We start from the raw sequence: 16,251 nt of genomic DNA, 5'->3' as shown, positions 1-16,251 counted from the left end.
TATTTTAATTATTTATTTATAAAATGACGTGATTAAGGAATTTCTTTAAAAATATTCATAACTTCTTTATCTGACGTCGGTTTTTGCCAGACTTTTCACCGCTGAAATACCATTGTCGAGACCTTCGATTCTCGTTTAGGTCATTCCGGCCAAAAGTCGCTCGATCTCCGATTCGAGTTTTTAGCTGTCTGCTGCTAAGCCGAACTTGGAAAAATCTTAACTTCAATATATGAAGCCGGATTTGGGCGTTCTTTTTACGTACGATCATGGTTTAATGACATTTAAACATAGAGGGAATTTAAATAGAACTTTTTGGACATTTTATTATCAAAGTTAATTTTATTAACTCAAAAGTGGTTACAATACTTGACTTTTTAGGTCATTACAAAGAGTTGAAATATCGGGTTGTTACATCATCCCCCCGTTAGAGGAAATTTCGTCCCGAAATTTTAATACAAATAGAAGTCTTAGGGACTGAGGAAGAGGTGCGGATACTTCTGTTGCATTTGGTCTTCCCGTTCCCATGTGAACTCGGGTCCTCTCTTAGCATTCCGTCGAACCTTTACTATTGGAATGCGACTCTGTTTAGTTCGTTTAACTTCCCAATCCATGATTTCGACGGGTTCTTCCACAAAGTTAAGATTTTCATTTAGCTCGATTTCATCAAGTGGAATTACAAGTGTTTCGTCGGACAAGCACTTTTTCAGGTTCGATACGTGGAATACTGGATGTACCTTGTTAAGCTCGATTGGAAGTTGGAGTTTGTAGGCCACCGGACCAACTCTCGAAATGATTTCGAAGGGTCCAATGTATCTAGGATTTAGCTTTCCACGCTTTCCAAAGCGTATCATGCCCTTCCAGGGTGAGACCTTTAGTAGTACACGGTCGCCAATCTGGAATTCCAAGGGTTTACGTCTCTTGTCGGCATAGCTCTTTTGCCTATCCTTTGAGGACTTCAGTCGTTCTCGTATTTGCACGATCTTTTCAGTCGTTTCCCTGATGATCTCCGGACCAGTGAGGGTGCTATTAGGGACTAGGCCTTTTGCCAATTGCGTGTCGCCCACTTCCGTCCAGCACAGAGGTGATCTGCACTTACGGCCGTAAAGGGCTTCGAATGGAGCGGTCTTGATACTAGTATGGTAACTATTGTTATAAGAGAACTCGACCAAAGGTAAGTGAACATCCCATGCCTTACCAAAGTCGATTACACATGCTCACAACATGTCTTCCAAGGTTTGGATCGTCCTCTCACTCTGTCCGTCAGTTTGTGGGTGGTATGCTGTACTCATGTCCAACCTTGTTCCCATGGATTTTTGTAATGATTGCCAGAATCTGGAAGTGAATCTACTGTCTCTATCTGAGATGATGGACATCGGTACTCCATGAAGTCGTACGATCTCCCGGATGTAGGTTCTTGATAGTTTTTCCATCCTATTAGTTTCCTTGATCGGTAAGAAATGGGCTGACTTGGTTAATCTGTCGACGATTACCCAAATAGTATCTTGGCCACTCTGAGTTTTGGGCAGTTTGGTTATGAAGTCCATGGAAATCTGCTCCCATTTCCACTCAGGTATTTCAGGTTGTTGGAGTAGACCTGAGGGTTTCTGGTGTTCTATTTTTATTTTGGCGCAGGTTAAACACTTGCTCACATAAGTAGCAATCTCCGCTTTCATGTTTGGCCACCAGTAGAGTTGTTTGAGATCTAGATACATCTTGTCTGACCCTGGGTGTACGGAGTATGGGGTCCTGTGTGCCTCGCTCATAACTACCTCTCTGAACCCACCAAACTTGGGTGTCCAGATCCGGTTCATGAGGTAGCGTGCTCCATCACTCTTGATTTCTAAGTTCCTGTCCATTCCCCTAAGGGCCTCACCTGTCACGTTTTCGGGTTTCAAGGCCTCTATTTGAGCTTCCTTGACTTGCGCTGACAGGTGCGAATGGATCGACATGGCTAATGACTTCACTCTTCGGCAAGAGTACTCCTTTCGACTAAGGGCATCGGCTACGATGTTTGCCTTTCCCGGATGATAGCGAATCTCACATTCGTAGTCGTTGAGCAATTCGACCCAACGTCGTTGTCTCATGTTTAACTCCTTCTGGTCGAAGATGTGTTGGAGGCTCTTGTGGTCTGTAAAGATAGTGCACTTGGTACCGTAAAGGTAGTGCCTCCAGATTTTAAGAGCGAAGACCACTGCTCCAAGTTCTAAGTCATGAGTGGTGTAATTGACCTCATGTGTTTTCAGTTGTCGTGAGGCATATGCAATAACCTTTCCCCTCTGCATTAGCACACAGCCCAGCCCTTGCTTCGAAGCGTCGCAATACACCACAAAGTCTTCGGTCCCTTCCGGAAGAGAAAGGATAGGTGCACTGCAGAGGGCTTGTTTCAAAGTCTGAAACGCAGCATCTTGCTTTTCTCCCCAGTTGTAGGTCACACCTTTCTGGGTTAAAGCGGTAAGAGGCTTTGCGATGCTGGAGAAATTCTGGATGAACCTTCGATAATAACCAGCAAGACCTAGAAACTGGCGAATTTCGGTTGGTGTGGTTGGTGCAGACTAGTTTTCGATAGCCTTGATCTTTGAGGGGTCCACGTGGATTCCTTCCTTGCTGACCACGTGACCGAGGAAGTCCACCTTTCTAATCCAAAACTCACATTTTGAGAATTTTTCATAAAGTCTCTCAGTTCGTAACGTCTCTAAGACTTGTCTCAGGTGTTGACTGTGTTCCTCTTTATTCTTTGAATAAATGAGTATATCGTCTATGAATACTATCACAAATTTATCCAAGAATGGACGACATACCCGATTCATTAGATCCATGAATACGGCCGGGGCATTGGTTAGTCCGAATGGCATCACTACGAACTCATAATGTTCGTATCTCGTTCGAAAGGCCGTCTTGGGAACATCACTCTCTAGGACTCGCAGCTGGTGATATCCCGACCTTACATCGATCTTGGAGAAATAGTTGGCTCCTTGGAGTTGATCGAATAAGTCGTCGATTCGGGGTAGGGGGTATCGGTTCTTGATGGTTAGTTTGTTGATTTCTCGGTAGTCGATGCGCATCCTGAACGATCCATCTTTCTTTTTCACGAACAACACGGGTGCTCCCCATGGCGAGAAGCTCGGTCTGATGAATCCTTTTCCAAGTAGTTCATTCAGTTGGCTGGATAGCTCCTGCATCTCTGCCGGGGCTAATCGATAGGGTGCTTTGGCTACTGGGGTAGCTCCGGGAACCAGATCGATTCTGAATTCGACTTGTCTTGCGGGTGGTATTCCTGGAAGGTCCTCGGGAAACACGTCGGGAAAATCGCATACGTCGGGCACATCCTTGACGTCCTGGGCTTCGCGTTTCACATCTACAACATGTGCTAAAAACGCGTGACACTCCTTGCATAGGTACTTCTGAGCTTGGATACTAGAGATGATACTAAGAGTGGTACTAGGTTTGTCGCCCAAGACAAGGAAGGTTTCGCCGGTTGGCAGATTAAGGCGAACGGCCTTATCGTAACATAAAATGTCTGCACGATGTGAACTCAGCCAATCCATGCCAATGATGACATCGAAACTCTTAATCGAGACTGGCATGAGGTTGATTTGAAAGAGATTATCATTTAAAGTTAGGGTGCAGTTTAAATATATCTCCTTAGTGCCTTCGGTTTTCCCGTTGGCCATTTCTACTATGAATGGTTCACTTAATGATTATGGTATTGGTTTTAGCATGCCTTTAAAGTCGTGACTCACAAAACTCCTTTCCGCTCCACTATCAAACAAAATGCATGCATACGAGTTATCGAGAAGAAACGTACCCGTAACAACAGTAGGGTCCGCAATGGCTTCATCTTGTCCCATTGTGAAAACTCGGCCCCTTCCGCCGGTATTCCTATTGTTTGCCTTCGGGCAGTCCCGGCGGTAGTGCCCTGTGCCTCCACACTCAAAGTAGGCGCGGTTTATTCTGGTATTAGCAGTGGGGGCGGATTGTTGGGTTGGCTCTCTGCAATAGCGGGTTGTATGACCCTTCTTATTGCACCTGGTGCATTGAAGGTCACGGCAAAGACTGTGGTGGTGGAAGTTGCACTTGTTACATTTCGGTAGTTTTCCATTGTATGAACTTGTGGGGGCAGAGTTGGTAGGTACAGTAATAGCGTGGGTCGCTACCACTTGTTGTTTCTTGGGGTTCTCCTGGAGGGTTTGTCCCCTCCTCTTGTTCCAAGGCTTACTCTGGCCCTGAGCCTCCCTAGGTGGATTTGCGGTTGCTGCAATGGTACTCTGTTTCACTTCGTGGTCAATGAGACGTTGAGCCAGGCGTTTAGCGCTGTTGTAGGTGATAGGGTTGGAAGCTAGGACATGACCTTGAATCTAGGGTGACAACCCCCAAATGTACCTTTCGACCTTCTTTGATTCTGGGTTGACCATGGTAGGGCACAAAGCAGCGAGATCGTTGAACCTAGCGGTGTAGGCGACTAGATCAGATCCAGCCATTTTCAAATTCCAGAGCTCCTGGTCAAGCTTTTACACTTCGCCCCTTGGGCAGTATTCTTCCAGTAGTAGAACTTTCAGTTCTTCCTAACTCATGGCGTTAGCGACAGTGAGCGTCACCGAATTCACATGGCTTTTCCACCAAGTGAGGGCTCGATCTATGAAGGTGCAAGATGCGAACTTAACCTTACTTGTTTCTTGGCACGAGCAGATCTCAAAGACTGTTTCGGTCTTTTCGAACCATTGCATTAGTGCAATGACTCCTCCACTGCCATTAAAAGTCTTTGGTTTTGAGTTGGAGAACTCCTTGTAAGTACATTCCCTTACATGGCCCTGGCCGGTACCACGATTGGGATGATTTGTGCTGCTTCCTGTACCTCCATTTGCATTGGAGTTTATTTGAGAGAGGGCTGTTGCTACTGCTGCTGTGATAGCAGCCTGGACCATTACCGGATCATAAGTTAGTGGTGGAGGTGGTGGTGGGGTTGCGTTGGTACGTGCTGATCTACGAGGAGGCATTGCGCTGCCAAAAGAAAAATGAGATATTATAAGTTTCGGTGGTTGCGAGTTGAATGATATTGAGTTAACTACCTTAAATAGATTAAGAATTTGGTTTGGCCAACATTGGGTTTTGAGCTTGATTCATTAATAACGTTTGAATGGGTGTACTTATGAATTGAATGGACTACACATAATTAAAACAAGAAAGAGATATGCCCTATATATATTAAACATATAGTTGTGTTACATCCGAGTTTAGACAAAACTTTTTGACCTTTCTAAAGGTCTCCGATTACAGAAAGTTTTTTTTAAAGAAAATAATATTCTTATCTGAAGTCCTAATTTATAACAAAATTTGAAATCCTGGCAAGCACTATTTGCGACGTAGGTTGCGCTTGGAGCTTGACTCCGCATCTGATTGCTTCGATTCCATTAGACGCCTATCAAAAGCGGCTTGTTGCTCCCTTAACTCGGCTAGGGCTGCAATCATCTGTGCCTGAAATGCCTCAGATTGGAGTTGGGCATGGTCCTGAATTCCATCCAGCCTACGGATGTCAGAAGTGTGGACCTGCACTTCTACATTGATCTCGCGGATCCGGTTGGCTTGAACTCCGGATTGATAGCATTGGTTGGCTAGTTTGCCAACCATGACCGGAAGTGCCCGGTCTGCCGATCCCCCGCCTCTGACATCATAAAAGTCTCAGCACATGCCGTAGGGAGGGAGTAAGCTTTGTTGTCGGCTCCAGTGGTGGAGGTGACTTCCCCACACAGGAGTGGGTCCTTGGAAGTTCCTCACATGGACAGGAGGTTGTGGGGCCGGTGGATTGATAACCTCTGGCTCTAAATCTGTACCAGAGTCATCTCCCCCATCCAATTCTATCGGCTCTTCGTCTTCTTCGGGATCATATTCGATCCATCCTCCATTGCCTTGGTTGGGAAAGTAGGGGTCATTGGGGTGATAGAATCCAGCCATTTAGTCTGTACGAGAATAGGGTTAGGAATTTACTATAAGCTAGAGCACATTTATTTTACCCTTATATTTAATGGTTGATGACAACACAAAAGCTCCCTTAGTATAATGCAATGACGTGTTTTTGGTAAATTTTTAAAATTTGTTGTCCACTGCAGACACTCCTCGGCACACGTTAGTCGGCTCTCGGACAAATATAGTTGATCAGGCTATATCCTTCCCAGTTCCGATTACATGTCCCAAGGCGTACCTGCACTGCACAACTTATTTATAATACTTCTAGAATGGTCCGATGTGAAACTGTTATTAGTACGAAATGAATGCATGCTTACTTTACAAAAACTAAATAAATTTAATTTCAAAAGTATGACTCTTCTCAGAGTGTTTTTGCCCAGTTGAGTTTATAGTTGTATACCAAAAATGGTTTTGATATACTTAATTCACTATAAACGATGCTCTGATACCAATCTGTCACACCCCCAAACCAGAATGGCGGAAACGTTCGGGGGCGGAGGACGTCATATTCAGTATCATAACAGTTCATAGAAAGGAAAGTACACACCACCATACATATATAAAGGTTTTAAAAATGTTTACATCATTGTATTCATTACATGCTCAAAAGATAAATGCATAAACATCTTTCAAAAGAAGTAAATAATGTCAGCACGTTATTCACCAAAAGTTGATTTCCAAACCTGCTTAACGATTCCCTGAGAATACAAGTTATTTCAAAGAAAAAGTGTCAACAATTAAGTTGGTGAGTTCATAAATGAATTTTGAACCATTGAATGCCATTCCAAAATGAGTGTATATTTTCAAGAAAATCCCATATTTCCTTACAAAAGTGTGAGATGCATGAGAATGTTGGTATTGAAAAAAAACGTAGATATTTGAACCAAGAAAATCCCTTATTTTCCTAATAGTTGTTGGTTTAATGTCCAAGACTAACCATTTGAAGCAATCCACATGCTTTAGACGAATTTTAAACATAGATTTAAATAATAAACCTATCAGAAGATTTCAGTTTGTTAGATAATGAATAACTACCCATTCATTATTCAAAAGTACTATAATAGTTGTGTATCCGATGAGTTTTATAACCATACTCAACATAATATGCCTGTAGCGACGTTCTTCAGGCGTCGTAGCGTTATGAAAAACTGTCACCCCAAAAGACGGACTGTAGCTAACAGTCAGGGCGCGGGATCATGACTTCCCGTATAGATCTATACACATTTGACACGTTCTCCGAACGGGAGACTCTGGTTATAGACAGGACTTGTAGCGATACCTTTTATCAAAAAGGCAGTGTTTGAAGGTGTACACGTCTCATGGATTCTCAACTAAGTCTATATTAAAGTGATAGTTTTGCATGCAAAGTTTATCCTTTTTCACAATGTTTGACAAACATGAATCATAAGTTTTTAGAATATATGAAACGGTTTAGCAACTAAAGATACTTTGGAGTTACTAAATACTTTGTATAAATCTATTGCATGCAAAGTATAACAAGAGTTTTCACATAGTAGAACTAAATCACAAGTGATTCATTTGATAAAAACGAGTAAAGTGAAATTCTATGAAATACACGATAATAACCGTATGTTTACTTGTATCCCCCCTAAAAGAGTATAGAAAGCATTTAAAAATGTATTTAAAGAGTGTTGGTAGAGGTATGAACTCACTTGGAAGTTTGAAGATAGCGAGATGGAAAACCGGGCAGAGTTTCGTCTCAGGAAGCGGATCTTTCTCGGGATTCTCGGGAATCTCGGGAGTAAAATCGACTCTCGGAACTTGAGTAAAAATGACCAGGGCTTCGGGTTTGAACGGGCACAGAAAACGAGGCAAAACGCAAGGGAAATGAGAAGAAATGAGCAAGTTTTTCGGAAACCCTCGCACTTCTATTTATAGGGGGTCTGAGAAGCCTCGGTACACGGGGCGTACGCTCATACGCAGCGCGTACGCGTACGTCATGCATGAGCGAGTCCTCGACTGCCTCGGCTTCGGATGGGACGGATCGGATGGGATGGGTCGGATGGGGCGGGTCGGTAGCTTCGCATAGGGGCGACGTGGACGGACCGAGACCAAGGCCTTCGGGTACGCGGGGCGTACGGGGTTACGCAGCGCGTAACTCGGATGAGGACGCTGACTCCTTCTTCGGATATTACCGGATTTTTGATATAAATTTATATATAATTTATTTAATAAACTTCAAAAAATCATATCTTCTTCATATGAACTCCGTTTTCGATGGTCTTTATATCCACGCGTAGGTGAGACTACACTCTACAACTTTCGTATAGGCTCCGTTGGCAAATTCCGAAATTATTTTTATTATTTATTTATAAAATGACGTGATTAAGGAATTTCTTTAAAAAAAATTCATAACTTCTTTATCTGACGTCGGTTTTTGCCAGACTTTTCACCGCTGAAATGCCATTGTCGAGACCTTCGATTCTCGTTTAGGTCATTCAGGCCAAAAGTCGCTCGATCTCCGATTCGAGTTTTTAGCTGTCTGCTGCTAAGCCGAACTTGGAAAAATCTTAACTTCAATATACGAAGCCGGATTTGGGCGTTCTTTTTACGTACGATAATGGTTTAATGACATTTAAACATAGAGGGAATTTAAATAGAACTTTTTGGACATTTTATTATCAAAGTTAATTTTATTAACTCAAAAGTGGTTACAATACTTGACTTTTTAGGTCATTACAAAGAGTTGAAATATCGGGTTGTTACACAGCCGGCAGCCAAGCGGACCAAGTCCGCTAATTCGAGGACTGGAGGCCAAAAGGGCCGCACTTCCGGGAAGTGCGGCAAGGGTCATGAGGGGGCCTGTCGATCGGGTGCTTGCTACAAATGTGGCAAGGAGGGGCATATCACCAAGGATTGCCCCAAGGGATTTATGGTTTGCTTTCATTGCAACCAGACTGGCCATCGGAAGGTCGAGTGTCCACAGTTGCATCAGGGGTCAGCACAGGGATCTACACCTACTGCTAGGGTTATCGAGGTTCAACCGGTGAAGGTCGAGGCTTTGAAGGCTCGTGGGATAGCTTTCCAGTTGACTGCGGAGGAGGTCCGCGTAGCGGCCGATGTCGTGGCTGGTATGTATTCTGAATCTATCTTTTCTTTTGAGATATTGTGCTAATATGATGATATGCGTAGGTACTTTTCTTGTGATTTTTGTACCTGCTTTGGTGTTATTTGACTCGGGTGCGAGTCGGTCATTTGTTTCCTTGGCATTTAGTCAGCACATTAGTATCCGTCGAGAGGCGTTGAGTGGAACTCTACGAGTTTCCATAGCTGATGAGCGAGCAGTGTATGCTACGGATGTGATTCGAGGATGTATCCTTGAGATCTTCGGTGTGGAGTTCCCGATAGATCTGGTCCCGATTGCGATGGGGGACGTGTGTGTTATAGTGGGCATGGATTGGTTGAGCCAATTTGGAGCTGCTATAGACTGCGAGCGTCAGTTAGTGACGATACGAGATCCCAGTGGGGGAGTGCTTACAGTGTATGGCGAGGGAACCCGATGTGGGTCAGCGTTTTGCTCGGCTGTAGAGCGAGACAAAGTTTACAGCAGGGCTGCAGTGGATTCGTAGCCTGTATGTTGGACACATGAGTGGTCGCTGGGAGGCCAATTTCGATTGATGAGGTTCTGATAGTGTGCGAGTTCCCGGATGTTTTTCCCGAGGAATTGTCGGGTGTGCCTCCCGAGAGGCAAGTGGATTTCCGTATCGATTTGGTTCCGAGAGCAGCACCTATCGCCAAGGCGCCTTATCGCCTCGTGCTGCTAGAGATGCAGGAGTTATCCTCGCAGCTTCAGGAGCTGCTAGGAAAGGGGTTTATTCGACCGAGTAGCTCTCCTTGAGGAGCACCGATCCTTTTTGTCAAGAAAAAGGATGGTTCACATCTGATGTGCATTGACTACCGGGAGTTAAACAAGTTGACGGTCAAGAACCGTTATCCGTTTCCGAGGATCGATGATCTGTTCGATCAGTTGCAGGGGGCGTCTTGGTTCTCCAAGATAGATTTGAGGTCGGGTTTTCACCAGATGAGGGTTCGGGATGAAGATATCCAAAAGACAGCGTTCAGGACTCATTATGGGCATTACGAGTTCGTGGTGATGCCTTTTGGGCTCACCAATGCACCAGCTGTGTTCATGGATCTCATGAACAGGGTGTGCAGGCCGATGTTGGATCGGTCGGTGATCGTATTCATTGATGATATTTTGGTGTATTCGAAATCTAGAGAGCAGCACGAGGAGCATCTGAGAGAGATTCTCGGGGTATTGAGGGCGGAGAGGCTTTATGCCAAATTCTCCAAGTGTGATTTCTGGTTACGAGAGGTTCAGTTCTTGGGACATCTCGTCAACCAGAATGGGATATTGGTCGACCCAGCTAAGATTGAGGCAGTCATGAGGTGGGAGGTGCCGAGATCGCCCATCGAAATCAGGAGCTTTTTGGGATTGGTCGGATATTATCGGAGATTTATTAAGGATTTCTCCAAGATCGTCGTGCCACTTACCAAGATGACCCGGAAGGGTGTCACTTTTTCCTAGGGTCTAGAGCAGCAGACCTCATTTGAGACACTTCGCCAGAAATTGTGTGAAGCCCCGGTGCTCGCACTCCCGGAAGGGATGGAGGATTTTGTGGTGTACTGTGATGCATCGATGTCCAGGTTGGGAGCAGTGCTTATGCATAGGGGGCACGTGATAGCATATGCATCTAGGCAGCTGAAGCCTCATGAGTCGACGTATCCCACCCACGACCTGGAGCTGGGGGTTGTGGTGTTCGCCCTCAAGATCTGGTGTCACTATCTGTATGGGGTTCGGTATACCATATACACGGACCACAAGAGTCTGAAGTACTTGATGGATCCGCCCAACCTGAATATGCGCCAGAGGAGATGGTTGGATGTGGTAAAGGATTATGATTGTGAGATCCTGTACCACCCGGGCAAGGCTAATGTGGTAGCCGACGCTTTGAGCCGTAGGGCGGAGAGCGCCCCGATACGAGACGTTTGTATGAGGTTGACAGTGATGACTCCAGTGAAGGACACCATTCGAGGGGCCCAGGCTGAGGCCATTAGACCGGAGAACCGTAAAAGAGAGCGGGTTATTGCTCAGGTATCGGAGTTCGTTACCGATAGTCGGGGACTTATGACTTTTCAGGGCCAGATTTGGGTGTCGTTTGTGGGCGGAGCGCATACCATCTTGATGGAGGAGGCCCATAATTCGAGGTTCTCGATCCATCCCGGGGCCAATCAGATGTTTTTGGACCTAAAAAGGGATTATTGGTGGCCCAGTATGAAGAGAGATGTCACATGGTTCGTGGAGAGGTGCTTGACCTGTCGCAGGGTTAAGGCCGAGCACCAGCGTCCACATGGTAAGTTGCATCCATTGGAGATTCCCGAATGGAAGTGGGAGCAGGTTACCATGGATTTTATCACCAAATTGCCAAGGACTGCTAGAGGTGTCGATGCAATTTGGGTGATTGTGGACAGGTTGACGAAGAGCGCTCACTTTCTTGCTATCAGTGAGAGCTCTTCTGCTGAGAGGCTGGCAGAGTTGCATGTGAGGGAGGTGGTATCGCGGCATGGAGTTATGATCTCGATTGTTTCTGATCGAGATGTGTTATTTACTTCCAGGTTTTGGAAGAAGTTTTAGGAGGAGTCAGGTGCGAGGCTGCACTTCAGTACCGCATACCACCCACAGACTGACGGGCAGAGTGAGCGGACGATTCAGACGCTCGAGGACATGCTCAAAGCATGTGTGTTGGATTTCGGCAGGAGTTGGGACACGTACTTTCCCTTCGCAGAGTTTTCCTACAACAACAGCCATCATTCGAGCATTGGTATGCCACCCTTTGAGCTGTTGTATGGGAGGAGGTGTCGGACCCCCATTTTCTGGGGAGAGGTAGGGCAGCGTGTGATGGGTAGTACTGAGATCGTGCTTCAGACGACAGAGCAGATTCAGCAGGTCAGACAGAGGTTGTTGACGGCTCAGAGTCGTCAGAAGAGTTATGCGGACAGGCGCCGGTCCAAGCTCGAGTTTCAGGTCAGCGACTTCGTGCTCCTGAAGGTCTCTCCTTGGAAAGGAGTGATTCGATTCAGGAAGAGGGGCAAGTTGGGGCCCCGATATATTGGTCCTTTCAGGGTGATCGCGAGGGTAGGCAGGGTAGCCTACCGTTTGGAGTTACCTGCAGAGTTGGGTCAGATCCATGACACTTTCCACGTGTCGCAGCTGAGAAAGTGTATAGCAGATGAGTCGGCAGTGGTGCCATTAGAATATATTCAGGTGGATGCGAGCCTGAACTATATTGAGAGACCGGTGGCGATTAGGGATCGGAAGATCAAGGTTTTGAAGAACAAAGAGGTGCCTCTGGTGCAGGTCAAGTGGTAGCATCGGAAAGCGTCGGAGTTGACTTGGGAGCCGGAGCGTGAGATGCGGGAGCAGCATCCATATTTGTTTGCAGAGTGAGACTTCGAGGAGGAAGTCTAATTCTAGTGGGGGAGAACTGTAACACCCGGATTCCCAGGTATATTAATTATTCCTTTTATTTTTGTAGGTTGAAAGGGGACCCGGCGAGTTGCTGTTTAAACTCGCCGAGTATGGTCGCGGATTCGCATCCGGGTTCACAGCTGGACTCGACGAGTTCATGAGTGGACTCAGAGAGTCCACGTTGTTTAATGAAACCCTAATTTCCTGGGTTTGGGACCTATTTAAAGGACCTTAGGGTCGTCATTTGCGGCCACCAAACCCCAGAGAGAAACCCTAAAAGATCTAGAGCGTTTGTGAGGAAGGAGAGGCCATTCTTGATCATTTTGTTGGTGTAGTTGCAAGAAAGAGGTGACCAAGGCAAGAGGGGGCTGAAGGAGGTGCGATTTTGGTGATTTCAGAGTTCATAGACTTCATATTGAGGTATTTATTCAGACCTTCTTCGGTTTTGGTGTTGATTCTTAGAATTAGGGTTTTCTAACCCCTTTAGAGGATGGATATGTGGAGCAATTGGTCTCTTCTCGAGTTTATGCTTTGGATCTGTACCCATAGAGGTCCAGAGACCTTAACCCTTGGAGCTTTATGAGTTATTTTGGGAGCCATGAGCTTAGGATGTTATTTTGGGGCTAAATCACCAAGTTAGACCATCTAGATGTTATATGAGTGTCAAGGTCTGAACTTTACGTGATTATCATGATTGGGAAGGTCAGATCTATGGATTAAAGGAACAGATCTGACCTCAGGAGGCCTATGGAGTTTGTGCATGGCATGAACTCGTCGAGTCCAAAGATCAGACTCGGTGAGTAGGGTGAGGGTTTCCCATAAATCAATCAGTGAGTAGACTTGCCGAGCTGGGAAATAACTCAGTGAGTCAGAGAGAGTTAGGGGACTGGAGTTCAAGGCGGAACTCGCCGAGTTGTTCTTGAGACTCGGCGAGTTGATTCGGGGTGGCCCCGCGATTCATGTCAGGTGTGACTCATCGAGTAAGGGGAGGAACTCAACGTGCCAAGCAGGACTAAAAAAGTTAATAGACACGTGTAGACTCGCCGAGTCGCCCAAGTGCACTCGACGAGTCGGGTCAAAGTTTGACTGTTGACTTTTGTTGACTTTAGGGTTTGGTCAACCATGTGGCCTTGAGCTACAAGAGGGGTAAAATGGTCTTTTGCCTAGAGAGGGTTGAGTCTAGTCCTGAGAGTTATATTTATGAGATTATTTACTTTATGTGATTAGGCGGAGGCTAGATCATATTTCTACCGAGTCAGAGATTTACCGAGACACCTGAGGTGAGTCTTCTCACTATACTGTACCTGGAAGGGTACCTATGTGTGACCGGAAGGTCTAGTATGCAATGAGATATATGCACTGTATGCTATGAGTTGCCTGTTTCGTACGCGCTATGTCTGTGATTTGTATGCTATGTTCGATATGGGCCGGAAGGCATTATGTTGGGTCGGAAGGCATTATGATGTGGACCGGAAGGTCGGAGAGTTATGGACCGGAAGGTCGACACGGGTAGGACTGGAAGGTTTACCGGGTTGGGACGGAAGTCCCCTGAGACACATGGACCAAAAGGTTGCGTGGAGTATGGCCTGGAAAGGCGTATATGTGTAAGGGGTATATTGGGGAACTCACTAAGCTTCTTACTTACAGTGTTTATGTGTAATGTGTTTCAGGTACTAGTGAGGACTGTGGGAAGACGTCGACATGACTCGTACACACACACATAGGAGGATTTGGACATGATTGATCTTGGGGTTGATATGTTTTTGTATTACGACTATGTTCCATTGGATTTTTGGTTTGTCTTGAATGAAATTATGTTTTAAAGAAATAAAAAAAATTGATTTGAAACGTTGTTACAAGCACAACACCTACAACAGAAAATCATGGAACAAACATTGGAATAGGCTATGATGGAGGAAGAGCATGTATTGAGTGTGGTGAAATTGGACATATCAAGAAAGAATGTCCAAAGCTAAGGGGTCAATGAAGTTAGGTTGTGGTAGTGCAATTGTAATAGGAAGCAGGGAAGCTATCTAGTACCCTTCGGTGGTATCTAGTTAAAAATAAATTTCGGGACGAAATTTTATCAACAGGGGGAGAATGTAACACTAGTCAAAATAGGTCAATAACAATCACAAGTGATTATACCAATCATGTAAAGTGATTTTGTTAAACTAGTAATATAGTAAACGCACTATGTATTTCAATATAATTCTAATATAAATATGAACTTTCATACATACTTTATGGTATAAATCAAAGTATATGTCCATACGATTCCAAAAATATACAGAACATCTAAATCTGACTTTGCATGAAGAAGTTATGATAAACTGAACACTATAAAATCTCTATAACATAAGGAATTTAAAATAATCTTAGAATTAGCTATTGGAATCTAAAAGAGAGTTGTAGTGCTCGTAAATACCTACGCGTGGATGTAAAGAACGTAAAAAACGGAGCTCGTATGCAAAAGTCATGGCCTTCCGAAGATGTCGCTGTCAGAAACCCTAATTGGACTGAACTCACGACGTGAGCATAAAAACTCACGACGTGAGGAGTCAAACCGCCATATTTCGGATCTAGAAGGTGTGACGAGGCTGCGAGGGGATAAGATCTAAACTCACGACGTGAACAAGGCATTTTTACATCGTGAGGGCTCATTTTGCCACCTTCGGAAGCTAGAAGACAGATGGCAAGTCTATGAAGAGATTAGCTCGAAACTCACGACGTGAACAATGAGATTCTCACGTCGTGAGGGTCCAAAATCCTTCCTATAAATAGCAGGTCCGACCTTGACACTTCCTTACACCGTTCCCATTTATCCTCTCTCTTTTGCTGAAGCCCTCTTGCATCCCGAGCCAAGACGACCTTGTACGCAGACCGTTTCTGCTTAGATTACATAAAATCACGCTATTAAGGTGAGTTTCACGGCCCCACTTTCTAATATTTTCGGGGGAAAACACATGATAAATATTATATATATGTTATTATTATGTCTATATGATAGTATATATCAGTATCAACGTAGATAGTTATAATAACCGGGATATAGTTATTTCGTATTTGAAAGTATACAACTATCGTAAAGTTGTTAGCATGTTATTGTCATACTAATGTAGATCTTGAGTTATACTTAGGATTCTATATATATATATTATGTGTGCGATATAGCTCCAGAGTTATACTCGGAAGTCCTATATGTTAATTGATAAATATGTTGTTATTATTGATTTTATGTCAAGATAAAACCATGTTTGTTATATGTTGTTGTTATTGGTTTTATGTCAAGATAAAACTGGATATGTTATATGTTGTTATTGATTAGTTTTATGTTAAGATAAAACTTAGTATAGCTATTGATATTTTTATGTCAAGATAAAACTAGGAACGTTATATGTTGTTATTATTGGTTTTAGGTCAATATAAAACCTATTTTTACTTCAAGATATAGCTGTTATACTGCCTAAATGTTATAAAGTTAGGAGTAATGTTTAAAAGCATAGTCTAGTGACTTAGGGTTTTAGACATGAAAATGCTTTTGTTGTTAGAGCTATGGGAAGCCGTCAAAGTCTACATGAGCTACCTCATTCATCAACTAAGATTGGGGATCTTAGTGGAAGTCCTCTGACCTGTAACCGTTAATCCCGTGTGAGCGAGGAAGTCGTGTATGAATAAGATACGGGTTGACGGCCCCACTCATGGTTGATTACAACCCAAGACAAGCGAGTGACGATTCGTTCCTTTTATTTTTATTCCGGCATCGATGAAGCACGCAGTGTTTGTTTCTCATGGTAAAT

Source organism: Lactuca serriola, chromosome 7 (assembly GCF_051521515.1).
Source record: "Lactuca serriola cultivar US96UC23 chromosome 7, Lser_US96UC23_V15, whole genome shotgun sequence".
Lineage (NCBI taxonomy): Eukaryota > Viridiplantae > Streptophyta > Magnoliopsida > Asterales > Asteraceae > Lactuca > Lactuca serriola.
This window is presented reverse-complemented; position numbering follows the sequence as displayed.